We start from the raw sequence: 13,710 nt of genomic DNA, 5'->3' as shown, positions 1-13,710 counted from the left end.
AAGAAAATGTATAAATGTCAAGCCTGGCTGGCAATAGCAGTTGTAGGTTGGATGTTTGAAAATTAGAGATTCAGTAAACACAAGATTATTTTTTAGCCTTGTTTGCTCTTATTGGATCCCTACTCTCTTCCCACCAAGCACTTCTCTTTCCAACCCAGAGACCATTTTAACCATTTTTGTTCTGGTTCCAAGGAGTTTTAAGAATAAACTACAAATATTAGTAGAAAGCAAGAAATGGGGCTTGGATTTTTTTTTTTTTTTTTCCCACAGAACAGTAGCAGGATAATCTATTTTATAAGGACATAACAGAAAACAGAAGATGACATTTAAACATGTTTAGTGTCTGGGCAAATTCCTAAAGTGAAAAAATCACTTTGGCTTTCTTTGAAATTCATGCATTAAAACAGAGATTCACTACTGAGGGAATAAAAAAAAAAATATGGAAGGGGTGATAGATATGTTGGTTTTCCCCATCAAAAACACAACATAGAAATATTTTTCATTTGGAAAGCAAACAAACAAAAAAAACCCTCGGCTTTGCAGGGTTGAGTAACCCTTGCTACCAGTTTCTGCCACTGTACTTGAATCTAAATGAGAAGTGAACATTGCATTGGTCTGTGTGTTCACCCTCTGCAGCTGCATAACAAAGGGGGAAAACAATATTGTGCCATCTCTGCATTTGATCTAAAAGCTCTGGCTTGTTTTGGGAAAAGGAGTGTTAGGGCAGTACAGATGGACCAAGCTAAAAAAAAAATAAAAAATCATGCAATGATTCCTGAAAAATTCCAAGCCTGTGTGCTCCTTTCCAGAGCTATATGTGTAGAAATGACCTTCTATTTCAGAACTGCAAGACTCCATAGATCCTCCAGGCAGTCACTCTCTGCTCCTTGGTGTTTGGTGTCTGGAGGGTGGCTGGACAGTTCAGGCACCTCATGGAAGTGTCGGGAGGTTGCATGAGTCCTTTTTCTCACCTCTCTTCCTGGACAGTGGAACAAATGCCCTCCTGAGAAAGCCCATTGCTGCCTAATGTGAGTCAGAGCTCCTCCAACCATCCCCTTTGAGTTCTGCTCTCTCATAAAGGGTTTCAGTTTCCAGAGGCCAAGATTTCCCCATCACTTTGTGGGTGGCAGTGCCCCACTGCATATTCCTGGTGAGGGCATTGGGTACAAAGATCAAAGTTGGGAAGCAAGTTTTGAGGGAGAAATGCTCTCAATTGACCCTGCCACCCCTCTGTAAGCGTAAAGAAGGATGCCAGACCATGCGTCAGACAGATTTTTCTGCCTGCTGTTCATCCTCCCCAGCCTTAATGTGAGCTGAAGACCAGAATGAAAACTTCCAGATGAGGTTCACAAAGCCCCTGTTGTGTCTTACTTTTGAGCGTTGCAGCATGCCTCATGGCAAGTAGGGATTTGTTGACTACCAAGGACCTTCGCCCTCTCACCCTGGATATAAAGCTAAATGCCTTGAGGGACCCAACAGGGATGACAAGGAAACACCCTAAATTGTTGCAGTCATATCTCTTTGGTCTCCCTGAAAGACAGTGCCCCACAAACTTGCCATATCTGTAAAGGAATGGAAGTGCAGGACCCTGATGCCCTGCATGTCATGAGGGGATGTGCCTGGACCCTCCCAGTGCAGTGACTGCAAAGTGCTGCTGGGACTGCCCCACCCCTGACACAGCGGCCCCAAGAACATTCCACCAGATTCCTCTGGCAGCAAACACTGTTTTTTCCTCTGCCCATTTTTTTAAGGTGCCCCCTGCCCACCAAGGATCTGCTAATGAATAGAAGGATTTTGCTTTCCCTTCAGGAGCTGGATGGCACCTCTGGATAATCTGAGGAACTTGGATGTGGTGATGTCCATTAGTGGAAACCAGAACTCATCTTTCCAGACAATGTTCCTGCTCATTCCTGTGCATCTGGGAGAATGCTGGAGTATTGCTGCTAATGGAGTTCTATCACCTGAAGATATGAAAATTAGCTACATGTTGACTGGTGGGTTCAGCTCTTATCTTTAGATTTCTGGCCCTTTGTGCACAACAAAGAGACTGACCAGACAGGTTTATCAGATCTTCTGGATCTTTTTATTTTTCATTTGGTTGCACTGTATTGACTACAAGCATTCTTTTCATTTAAGACCATATAAATGAAGTCACTGCACAGCCCCCTGGAAAGAGTCGTATATTTGGGAGAAAACCTATTTTATTAAGTCTGCCATAAATTAGATATTTGTGCCTGCGATTACAGTTACAAAATTTAATTCGCTTCTCGTTCTCTTTTGTGATTCTTTTATGTCAGACAAGATGGTAATGTACATAAATTATATTTTATATAGTCTGTCAAGCTTCATAGCAGGTGGTGCTTTGTCTTACTGCACCGTAGACAGAATGCTTTGAGATCAAAGCATATCTTCCTGCACAGGAGGATACCAAGAGACTCTCTCCTTCGTGACAGGTGATAAATGATTTCAACATTTGAGCAAGGTGGCTGCCTTCACCTGGAAAATCAGAATTGGCAATGGTAATTAAAGATACTGTTCATATAGAGACATAAATGCTTGAGTGTTATGAGCAGTATGAGACTGCTGTGGGGAACAGGGGTGTTCATCAATTCATTGCAAACTGGATGGATAGAGCTGGCCTCTCCAGCTCTGCACGCCAGGCCATTAAAATAAGTGTGTTTGATTTACAACTACAGACAATCTGAATTGCAATTTTACTATTGCAAAACTCCAGAAGAGATAAATTAGGTTTTCTAATGACATCATTTTCTGCAGGGAAGTACAGCATAAATGTAAATGAAATGTTCTGTGAAAATGTAATAATCTCAGAAAAAGCCACAGCCCAAATCCTTAGAAAAACAAAGTCATTAAACCATGATACTGCATTTCTGCATCTGAAGGCTTGGTTTTAATTATTTTGAGAATTTCTGCTCTGAAGAAGCAAAACCATCTCATTTGGACTTTTCTGTTTGATTCTCTTAATTCAGTAAGCTATTGTGCCTTGTTACAGCACATTTCACTGCATCAATCACGGAGCCCTAAGTGTGGCTGTGCTGCACCAGGCAGATGTCCAGCCAGGCAGAATCCTGCTCCACCCTGACCAGCAGTGCACGCTGGTGGTGAGGAGCAGTCAAGCTCGGGGGAAGGTTTGGAGCCCTCCACAAGATGTGGCACTGGGGTTGGTGTTAGTGCTGCCCTGCCGTGCTGGCCAAGTCCTCCTGCCCTCAGCGTTTTCTGAGGTGCTTGGCACTACGACTTTTCACTGCTGTGGAAGATGCAGTCTCGATCTGGAAGCTGCAATTCACCCCCTGTTACCCTGGTTTTTCTGAGTTTTTTTAAGGCCTTTTTGAATTTCATAAATGGAGTCAGATCTTTTCGTTACTGTAGAATATTAGAGCAGTTTTCTACCTTTTCCCACAGATGTAACATAAACGAATCCTTTGTTTTTCATTCTCTGTCCTTTGTTTGCATATTTCTAACCTGAAAACAATTGTAACTGACAATTGGTCTGGCCACTGAGGCTGAGGGGTGGAAACCCCAAAAAGCCAATCTTCTGCTAGACCCACAAATGTATAAAAAGTAAGAAATAAACAAAGGGGTCTCTTCTCTCAGCTCTCTCAGCTGTGGGCTGGAATCGGAAGGACATCTGCCTTGCGAAAATCTCTTGTGTGAGTGTGACTTCTTTGTGTGTCACAGTGACAACCCCCAGTCACAACAGCAGAGATATTTGGATGAAGAAAGGAGGACAGGGATTTCTCCTGCCAGTCAGCAGCTTTAGAAGACACAGTTCCAGAGATTCTTGGTGTCTTGTCTGCACTCTACAGCACCTTGTGCTCCACATAGTTGAATGGGTATGATCTACCTCCAGTGTGTCTCTACAGCCTTAACTCTCACTTCAGAAGCCCCAGAAAGGTGAGTTTGCATGGCTATTTGCAGGTGGCAGATCTGAGGACAGACATCTCAGGCACACAAAAACTGCAGCTATGATAGCAGCGATCAAGGTGTACTTATTGTATGCACAGTTCCCAGAGCCTTCATTGTCCCACGGTCTCCTCTGTGGCATTAAAATGATTGGTCTTGGTTGTTATGAGTGTATCTCCCTTTCAACAACTAGTTTTGAAGACCTCTCAGTTTTTAAGTGCAAACATCAGCAATGAAAGAAAAAAATAACAATTCCTACGGACTCATCATGGCTTTTCTGTATTCAACAACAGTACAGTAAACTGGAGATACATGCAGGTACCATATTCCCAACCTCCAGAGGGTTTTAGGAGGCTCAGAGCACAGCCATGATTCCTTCCCAAAATTACCATGAGAAATCAGGATCCTACAATACTATGTTTTAGGCATTGAAACAATATAATTGCACCATCCTATTAATTGGATTTCTTAGAACAAGAAGTATTGAAAATACCAAAGTAAGTACTCTCACTGTATGGCTGGAAGGGGAAATTCAGTGCTGGTGTGAAGTTAGGAGGCTCGCTGATGGAATTCATGATAAACCTGGCAATCAAGGGAGGCAGCCTGGCTGCTTCACTTTCCAGATTGGCCTTTTGAAATGGAAGGGGTGAGCTTAACTGGATGAGTCCATCCAGTTCCAAAGCATCACTGCAGTCATTCCAAAGAGATGTTCCAGGCTGGTGGGGGATTGTGACCTCAACCAAGTCTTACAGAAGCTGTAGCTACCCAGGGTCTCAGTGCAGCCAAGGGAAGGTACAGCTGAGGAGGGGATAAAGCATCCACAGCTTCTTTGGGCAATATATCCCAATACCTCACCACCCTCACAGCAAAGAATGTCTTCCTAATATATAATCTAAGACTACACTCTTTTAGTTTAAAGCCATCACCCCTTGACCTATCCCTATATGCCCTTTCAAAAGTTCCTTTCCAGTTTAAATGTTTTTTCAGGCACTGAAAGGATGAAATTAGGTTGCCTTGGAGCCTTCTCTTTTCCAGGCTGAGCAATCCAAATTCTCTCAGCCTTTTCTCCTGTGAGAGGTGTTCTATCCCTCCAATCATCTTCATGTCCCTCCTCTGGACTCTCAATACCAGAGCACTCCTTGTTGTGTCAGGTGTCACATGTGCTGCCAACTGTTTCCTAGGAGCCATTCCCTCTGGGCAGAGAGGAAAATTGTCCCTGTTCACATAATGACTTAATTCTCCTTATTTGCTAAGAAAGCAACATTTCTTCTTGTGTATGGATGTGGAGTGTCTCCAGGCTGAATTTCTCCCTGAACCACTGATTCTCACAGCAGTGTGCTTCAAACCTCACCCTGGGCTGGGGGTGCAAGGCTCCTGCCACCCCTGTGGAGATGGGGACAGTGAGGTGCTTTCGTGCTCTCTTCTGTAGTTTAAGGAATCCTCTAGCCATTTCTGCCATTGTTCTGACTCCAGTGTTCTCACCCTAGGGATGAGATCGAGGATGTGACTTTTTAAAAATCCCTGACTTTATTATGAAGTCTCTCCTTCATTTGCACATGCCTTTATCTCCTTCTGTGAGGCACAGTCCTTCTGAGCCCTTTCTTCTCTTCCCTTATGCTGCCTGTAGCTTTTCTCTCAGTGCTCGTAACCCTGTCAGACCCTTATCAGCTTGTGCAGCTCTGTCCAACTGAAAACTGATTATTGCCATTTGCCCATGGGATGGTTGTCCTTTCATCTTGCCCCACAGCATTTTTCATGGCCCCTGTAAATAAGCCCCTTGCTTTTAATGGTGCTGTCACTGTCCTCCTCTCCCATGCTGTGCACCACAGGTTTGTTTTGATTCTTCCCTAGAAAAAGGTAATCTGTTGTTATTCCTTTCCCAAATGCCAAGCTCAGCTGTGGCTTGCCAAGGTATGTACACAATATGTGTTTTTCATTGTCTCCCACTGCAGCAGCCTGGGCTTTGCCTTCCATTTCAAGGCTCTTTTCAGTCTCTGTGCATCCTTGCATCAGCCTCAGCCTGTTCAGATTGACTTCCTTTGTCTGGGAAATCCTCATTCCTTGCTCCAGAGTTAATTCTGCTTCTTGCAGTAGTATCCAAGTTCTAACCCAGGCAGTAATTCCAAGAGAGGCTCTTGCCAGGGGTGTGTTCCTGAAGCTTCTGGAGTTGTGCTGTAGCTTTGGCTCTGCTCAGTGAGGGCAAACTTTCCTGTTTCTAGCCTCTGTTTGATAACCTCTTATTTATCTTTTTAGCGTTCAGATGAAGTAGAGGACTCACACTTCTACAATGATTCCTTTGCCCAGCAGAACTGGAGATTATTTGGAAGCACCAATGAATGGCTCTTTCTCCTTCCTCTTCTGCCTTTGCCTTGCAAACTCTCTCACTCTTTAGCATGATCACTCTCAGTTCACCACAGCTAATATCCTTTTCTGATATCTTTTTCAACTCCAGCATACTTCAGCCAGGACTTTTTTACACCTCTGGTCTCACACAAAGAATGTTTTCTCAGTTTGTTTTGTTCCTGAGGCTGGGTGTTGGTGCTCTTGCAAAAAAATCCCTCTGTTGTCGCACTTATCACAGCCCAAGTAGCAGCTGAAGAAGGATGGTGAATGCTTTGGCTTTCCATGACCTGTTACCTCTCTGTGCCCCAGGAACTTGACCAGTGGTGGAGAGTGACTGTTTTTTTCTGGGTCTTTCATCATGGACAGAACTGGGGCTGCAGAGCACCTCTCCCTGTGGAGAGGAATCCAAATCCCTCTTTTCTACATGTAGTAATGAGGCAGTGGTTTAAAGTGCTTTTCTCAAGCTCAGAGGTACTTAAATTTATAACTGTATGGGCTTTTAATCTCTTTCTTTACCTGAAGTCTGCCTCCGATTTACACTTGTAGTTTAAGGCATATCCTATATTAGAAAGACATTTCTGCTTCTATTCAGAAGAAACTTAAATCATAAAAAAATTCATAAGATGCCAAAGTTTTACTCACCCCAAAATCCATAACAAAATCTATTTAATTCCTTATTCTAGGCTAATGTTATGGTGGAATAATACATTTCATATGTCCTTTTGGACTGAATAAAGGGCAATACTCTGAGGAACTTCAGTGAGCTTCACCTCTGCTGTGGACACCAAGAGGCAAAGCATCCATCTGGCAAGGACCAGGCAGTGGTGGCACCAGATTTGGCTCTGGTGCAAAATCACAGCTTACAGCAAAAGTCACAGAGTGTTACTGGCTTTCATTAGGTGAGGACCCAGCCTCTGGGCTGTCTAATTCCATTGTCTGAATTGCAGCAAGGTGCAGTTTAGTATCTGTCAGTATGGCCCAATATTTCCTTGAGGCCGGGTCCGCAGGCAGCGGGGTGTGGGCGTGTCCTTGTGGCTCCGCTCCCACCTCCTCCAGGAGTTCCTCCAGCATCACAGAGGGCCGTGTGTGTAAATCTGGACACCGCATGGATTGCAGTACTGTCTTGGTTTGGAAAGATAGGTATCCTTCAGGGAAAGCTGGAGCTTCCCTTGGAATAGAGAATGTAAACCCCTTCCCTCCAAATTATTATAATTTTGCAATTAAGGGGCTTTCAGGCAAAAATATGGGAATAGGAATAACAGTTCTTTACTAGGAATATTAAAAATACAAATGTAGCAGTACATAAACCAACCAACCAACCAAACAAACAAACAAAAATCCTAGAAACCCTGACAGAGTCAAAACATGTCCTGACACCCCGTTGGTTAAGGTATTGCCAGCAAACAAAGTCCTCCTGGAGTAACAGATATCGTTCTGTTGCAGTAGAGGTGATCTTGTAGAGATGATCCTGTAGAAAGGGTCCAGGGAAGGTGAGATGGGTCTGGTCATCCTCTGGAATCCAGCGCAAACAGGCTGCTGTTCTGAATCTCAGGTTTTATCCATGTAGGAATGTTTGGCTCCTCCCCTGGGTGGAGCATCTCCCAATGGGATGATGTAATTGTATCAGTCATGCAGTGAGCCTCGATGGCCCATTAACAGCAGATATCCCCTAGAGGGAGGATGGGTGGTGGAAGAGATAAGAACACTGCCCCACCTGGTTTAACAGCTGGCCCATTAACAGAAGACACCTGCCCCCTCACCCCAGAGTTATGAGGAATGGATCATACAAGAGATAAAGGAAAAGAAAACCTCCCCAAACAGTTTCAGCAGATGGAAAATAGAATACACATTTTTGGTTACATATTGCAACCCAAGATAAGTGCAAATATGGAGTGCTGAAAAAGGACTTGTTTCTGGCTTTGTCCAGTAGGTGGGAGATCTGACTGGGACACTGGTGAAGCTGGAATTTCACTGAATTGGACAAAATGACCAAATGTCTGAAGAGCTACCTGCCAAGTGGTATTGAAATGCACAGGCTTTGCAGCTAAGGGCACAGTCTGAGCATCTGACCATTCCACTGTAACGACTTTTGTCCTAATAAAAACTTAAATGGTTTCCTAAACATTAACTTGAACTTGCTCAAGGGAATGGCCTTTCTTTCCTTATAATAATTTCACATGAAGTACAGCATGAACATTGGAGAGTAACTGGAGTTAATGTCAATTATGAATCACCAATTTCCTGCTCTAAATAACATTTCTTCTCAGCAACTTCCCATGTGATGAGCTGCCCTGCAGATTTAACCCAAACTGGCTAGCGGAGACTGAATTTCATGTAGTCCTTCCTTTTAAAACATGAGGTGTTGCACAAGGAGTGGCCACACAAACCTGAGTCATAGACAAATGATTTCACTTTAATTTTTCATAGTAAATGGCATAGAAAACACATCTTCTCCACTTAGCTTATTGCATTTTTGCTGCAAGAAAATAATATTGCGCAGTATTGGCAGGAGACTGCAATAAAATAAGGTTGCTATTGTTAGTAACTGGCTGTATCTTGCCAGGTCAGTTTTACAACTCTAAGCAAATTTATGGGTAGTTTTCTGTCATTATGGAAATGCTGTTCAAACCACAATCATAACTTATTATCCCAAGGAAGGCAATGATGCTTTTCTCAATTGAGTGGAGATATTTCTACTGCCTTAGAGTTTTCTCCATCGTATGCAAACCATGCTAGAAATGAAGCTGCAGTTTGATGGTCAGTGATATTCAAGCTTCAAGGGAGCCCTCAGGATCTGACCCTTGCTGAGGAAAGCTGCTTCAAGCCACAATTAGAATCCTTAACCCCCAGTCTGTACTAATGCAAAATTTCCAGCTGTGCCACTGGGTGCTCTTTAGGACTTTCTGACAAACTCTGACCTGTTGAGAAGCACTGGGGACAGGAATCAGCAGAAATGTTATTGTTTGTGGTTTGGGCTAAGGGGGTAGAGAGGCCAGTGTGGATGCCCAAGGTGCACCACGCATCACCCAAGTGGGCCATGGAGAAATTCCCACATGGAAGCTTCCACATTCTTTGGCACTCAGAGAAACGTCTGACATATTACAAGTTTTCACAGAGAGATCCTTTCTCCCTCTCTCAGGTGGAAAACATATGCTGCAAATTGCACACTGCACATCAGGTGTCATTATCCCACAGGGTCTAATGCAAAACTTTCCCTGCAGCCTGGAAAAAAGTGTGATATTTAACACTGACCTATGTGCAACTGCAGATTGTTAGCTGGTATGTTAAGCATCTACTGCATATGCTTATAAGATCATCTGAAACAACTTTGAAGGTGGAACTGATCTGCCCTAACCAAGATGTTCAACAGCTGGATGACTGAGTCAGGCCAACTATTGGCTCCTTTTGTTATTTATAGAAATAAACAGGTACTGCCAAAAGGCAATTCCACCTCATCCCATCACAAGCAAATGAGCTGCCCTTTGGGCAGTGCCTGTTTGTGGTTTCCACTGACAGAGAGAGGACAGCTGCCTTCAAGGAAGGGTGGATAAACCCCCCAAGTGTCTGCAGAACTGTTGATCCATGCCGTTGAAATTCAGGGAAACACAGTAGCTTTCCTCTTTCTCCATTAGGTGTAATGTAGAGGCAAAGGACACCAGAGAGGTGCAGCCAGTCATTCCAAAGGGGATGGGGACAGGGATCAGGGTGACAACAGTCTCTAGGGAAAAGGCATTCCACCTTTCAGCAGCCTGAAAGTAGAGCAGATACTTCTACTCTCTTATTTACAAGTTTCTTGTAGAATTGAAATGCATTGAGTTCCCTTTTGTTTCTTGGCCCTGGTGGTATATTCTACCTGCAGCTTTTCATCCAACAGCTCAAATTAAATAAATTTTAATAGCAAGGCTGAGGTCTCACAGGCAAAACTAAGTTTCTAGACAATTTCTTGTCTAGAAGAATGTGAGGAAGTGTGGTGCTTGGGCAGGAATGTTGCATCCTATTGCTGTCCTGCAGAGGGAAACCAAAGCACCCAGAGTTTGCTGCCTGAGGAGGCAAGCCATGGGATGTTTGTTGTTCAGTGAGGGTGTGCTGCCCCTTACTCAGCCAGCAGTCTTGTAAGGCTTTTAAAAGCAGTTGAAAAAATTGTAGAAGGGAGCAAAGGACAAAGAGTTTAACTACACTCAATCAACAGATGTGGGGAAGATGCTTACGTAGGGGAAAAACCTGAGTGGGTAACCATGAGGGACATAGGGAAAAATATGCAGGGATCCAGGCTCCTTCACGTGTCCTGTACAAGCTGTCCATTGGGGTTCTTGGTGAGTGCAGGTCAGCCTGGCTGTGACTTGAGGGCAGGGCAGTGACTCTGTGTGCCCAGGTCATTCCCAAAAAACCTTCCCATGCCACAGCATCGCCCACCCCTCCTCCAGACATAGCCAAGACATTGCTCATCCAGGATCTCCCCTTGCCACATTGTTTGCATTGTCAGGTTCCTCAGGTTGTCTTTTTAAAGCACTGATAGTCCACAGTAGTTTGTGCCTTGTGGGCAGCACACCTCAGAGGAGGTGACTCCACCTGGCCAACTGCTTCTTCCTGCTGAGGGAGCCGGGGGGACACCAGCTTCTGGTCCTTCTGCAGCTGCGTTTTTCAAGTCAGCCAAAAGCCCAAGTTTTGTCCACAGGAAATATTCCTTTCTGTCTTAAAATTAATAAGCATACAACTGAGACCTAATTTTTACAGACATCGCCATAGCAGCCTTATCCCCAGATGATGGGAGCCTTGCTGTAATAACAGTGTTTGTGTAAACTGCTGAATAAACATTTCCATTTACTGTTTCTCAACAACACACAGTCATTAATACACATAAACATTGAAAGTAGAGACCCATTTAGTTTACAGAAGATTATGTGTGTTTAGGTATTTAAATAACCTTGCATAACAAACCTGAGATAAAGCACCATGGGGAGAAAGATGAAAAGCATTGAGTGTCTAAACAGACTTTTGTGCCACCTGCTCTTTCATCACTATGTAGTTATGAAGTTTTATTTATTGGGAATATTATTTGCCTAATGTTTATTTTTAATTATTAAAATGATAGAAATACTTCCTCTAAGAATTCTGAGTACTTCATACATATACAAGGTATAAATTCATTATATGAGTATTAATTTTTTTTTCTTGCTGTAGATGGCTATTACAATGCTTTCAGTTCCTCCTACATTCACAATTATGAGAGGAAAACTGATGGCCAATCCCCAAATATAAACCCTCCTTCATCAATTCAATAATGGAACAAAGCATGGCCTTTCCCTGAACTGCATTCCTGTGCATCCCACTCCCTCCAGCTGCTGCCAACAAAAGGGTGCAATGTTTATGTCTGTGCATGAGGGTGTATCTACATTTAAAGATTGTCCTTGAGTTTGTACTCCTTTCCTGGTCTTTGCAGACACAACCAGCACAGATACCAAGCAATGCCGGTTCTGACAGCATGTTTGCTGATTTTGAGGTCTGTTACCTGCTGTCTCGGAATGTAAAAGTTGCCTGGGGGAGACTACAAAACAGCAGCACTGGGAAATCCTTAAGACAAAAATGAAATATTGAGTTTTCTGCACAAGTCTGAAGGCATTTCACAACATGTGCATGATGGAGAAATGAAATCCTGCTCCTTTGAAGAAGGAACATAGGGGTTGATGATACCAACAGGGCAAACATTTGGGTCCCACTGAACTGCGGCTAATGGTAGTCCAATGCTTTTCTGAGGGAAAACATGAGTCTTGTAGGTCATATGGTGATGGTGGAATAAAGAATAGGGTGCAGGTCTCCAACACATTTTATGGGGACTGAACTAGAGAGGTTGGCAGAACTCCAGGAAGTAGTAGATCTCCATCTCTTCAAAATTACATCTTGAGATTACAAGGAAGGGATTTATCTCACCTGATAATCTATTTTAAAAATACGTACATTTAGTTCAACTGAGTCAGCAGATTTTTTATGGTTGTTCACAGAGAGAAAAACTATTACAGATGTCAATCTGAATTTGGCTTGTACTGAAAGTAATTTGGAATGGAAACTCTAAACTTGCTTCTGGAAGAGCCTAAATTTAGTTTTCAGGCCAATACTTTTGGGTGAGATAAGCCTCTTTCAAAGGGAACTTAGATCAGAACTGATGGGAGCAGAATACCTTAAATCTTCTGGAAATATTATCTTATATCTGGGGTCATCTCAGATGTCTAGTGGTCTTTGAAAACTGAGCTCTGAGCTCCTGTTCTTTCTGCTTTTATTTGTTTCTTCAAAATGTCTGGTTTTATGGGTGGGATTAAGTCACAGCGTTTGAGAGAGGCTAAAGATTTATGAACAGCTATGAAAAAGTTATGGGCCACAGTGTTCTTGAGTTGGGGGGAGGCTGCATTAGATGTTTCTACTTTTCTGCTTGTGATCATGTGCAAGTTCATTCAGAAGGCCACAAATGAGAGCGTCAGTTTATAAGTCACCAGGCTGTGCGGTCAATTAATTGCTGATTAACTTCCACTGGCTGCCAAACAGAGTCTGGAAGCTGAAGATAAAAAAATTGAAAGCCACTTTTGCTGATTTTCCTGTACTAAGAATTTATGTTGTGGTAGCACACTGCTGAGCACTACATCTCCAAAATACCACTCTTTGAGGAATTATTGATGAGTAGGCTTAGCACCCAACAAAAAACTCCAAAGAATACAGATATTGTCACCTGCAAATGACACAAAGATATGAAGCCTAAGCGGTGCCAGTAAAAAAACCCTAAAACACCATTTTCAGTGAGGACCATGAGTAGGAGATCCACTGTCTCCTGGAGGATTTCATCCAGAGTCTGCTTCATCTTGCACGTGGGAGGCTCTTAGTGAAAGTAACCAGAGTATTTAAATCACTTTCTTGCCGGCGGAAAAAGAACACAGCAGTACAATGACCATAGGGCCAATAGCCTTCCTTTCAAAGGAAGGTGTTGGCTAAATTAAAAGAGGTTGCTGTGTGGAGTCTCTCTGTTTGAGGTGAGTGCCGTGCCAGAGCAGCAGTCTCAATCTGTGGTTACAGCGAGGTGAAGATGCTGATGAGCTTTGTCACCACCCACCCTGGGTGACCTCAGTGGCATCTGTGAGGAAACAGAGAGCTGGGACACATTTGGTCAGGGAGAGAAACACAAGGTTGACTCAAAGGCAAAACAATGTAAATGCTGAATATGAAGGGAAATATGTGCAGCAGTGAAACACATCTTAAGAATTTTGGTCCTAAGTTGTTTGTTTATCCCACCAGTCAAACCTGGCTGTGCAGCAAAGCAAGCCAAAGAAAGTCTCCTTTATTGTTTCCATGATGTCTACTCATCTAAAAGCCATTCCCCTTTTAGATTATTCTATTTTTAAGGCATAATTCCCATCTGTCCTTTGATCTCACACCACATAAGACATTTAGCTAATAACATCA

The 13,710-nt window shown here is 43.2% G+C and overlaps 1 protein-coding gene across 2 annotated transcripts in view; it reads left to right on the top strand.

Moving 5' to 3' along the window:
• Positions 1 to 3,816: 3,816 nt before the first annotated feature.
• Positions 3,817 to 13,710, top strand: part of NDP (norrin cystine knot growth factor NDP) — a 30,350-nt gene continuing 20,456 nt past the window's right edge. The window contains exon 1 of one of the 2 annotated variants that reach the window (XM_040056801.2): positions 3,817 to 3,912. The gene's annotated coding sequence lies outside the window, so the exon portion shown is untranslated. The remainder of the gene's footprint in view (positions 3,913 to 13,710) is intronic. The other variant, XM_040056800.2, reaches the window with a different exon arrangement.

Source organism: Hirundo rustica, chromosome 2, assembly GCF_015227805.2.
Source record: "Hirundo rustica isolate bHirRus1 chromosome 2, bHirRus1.pri.v3, whole genome shotgun sequence".
Classification (NCBI taxonomy): Eukaryota; Metazoa; Chordata; class Aves; order Passeriformes; family Hirundinidae; genus Hirundo; species Hirundo rustica.
Note: the sequence above shows the minus strand (reverse complement) of the source record. Positions and strands in the feature narration are given on the sequence as shown.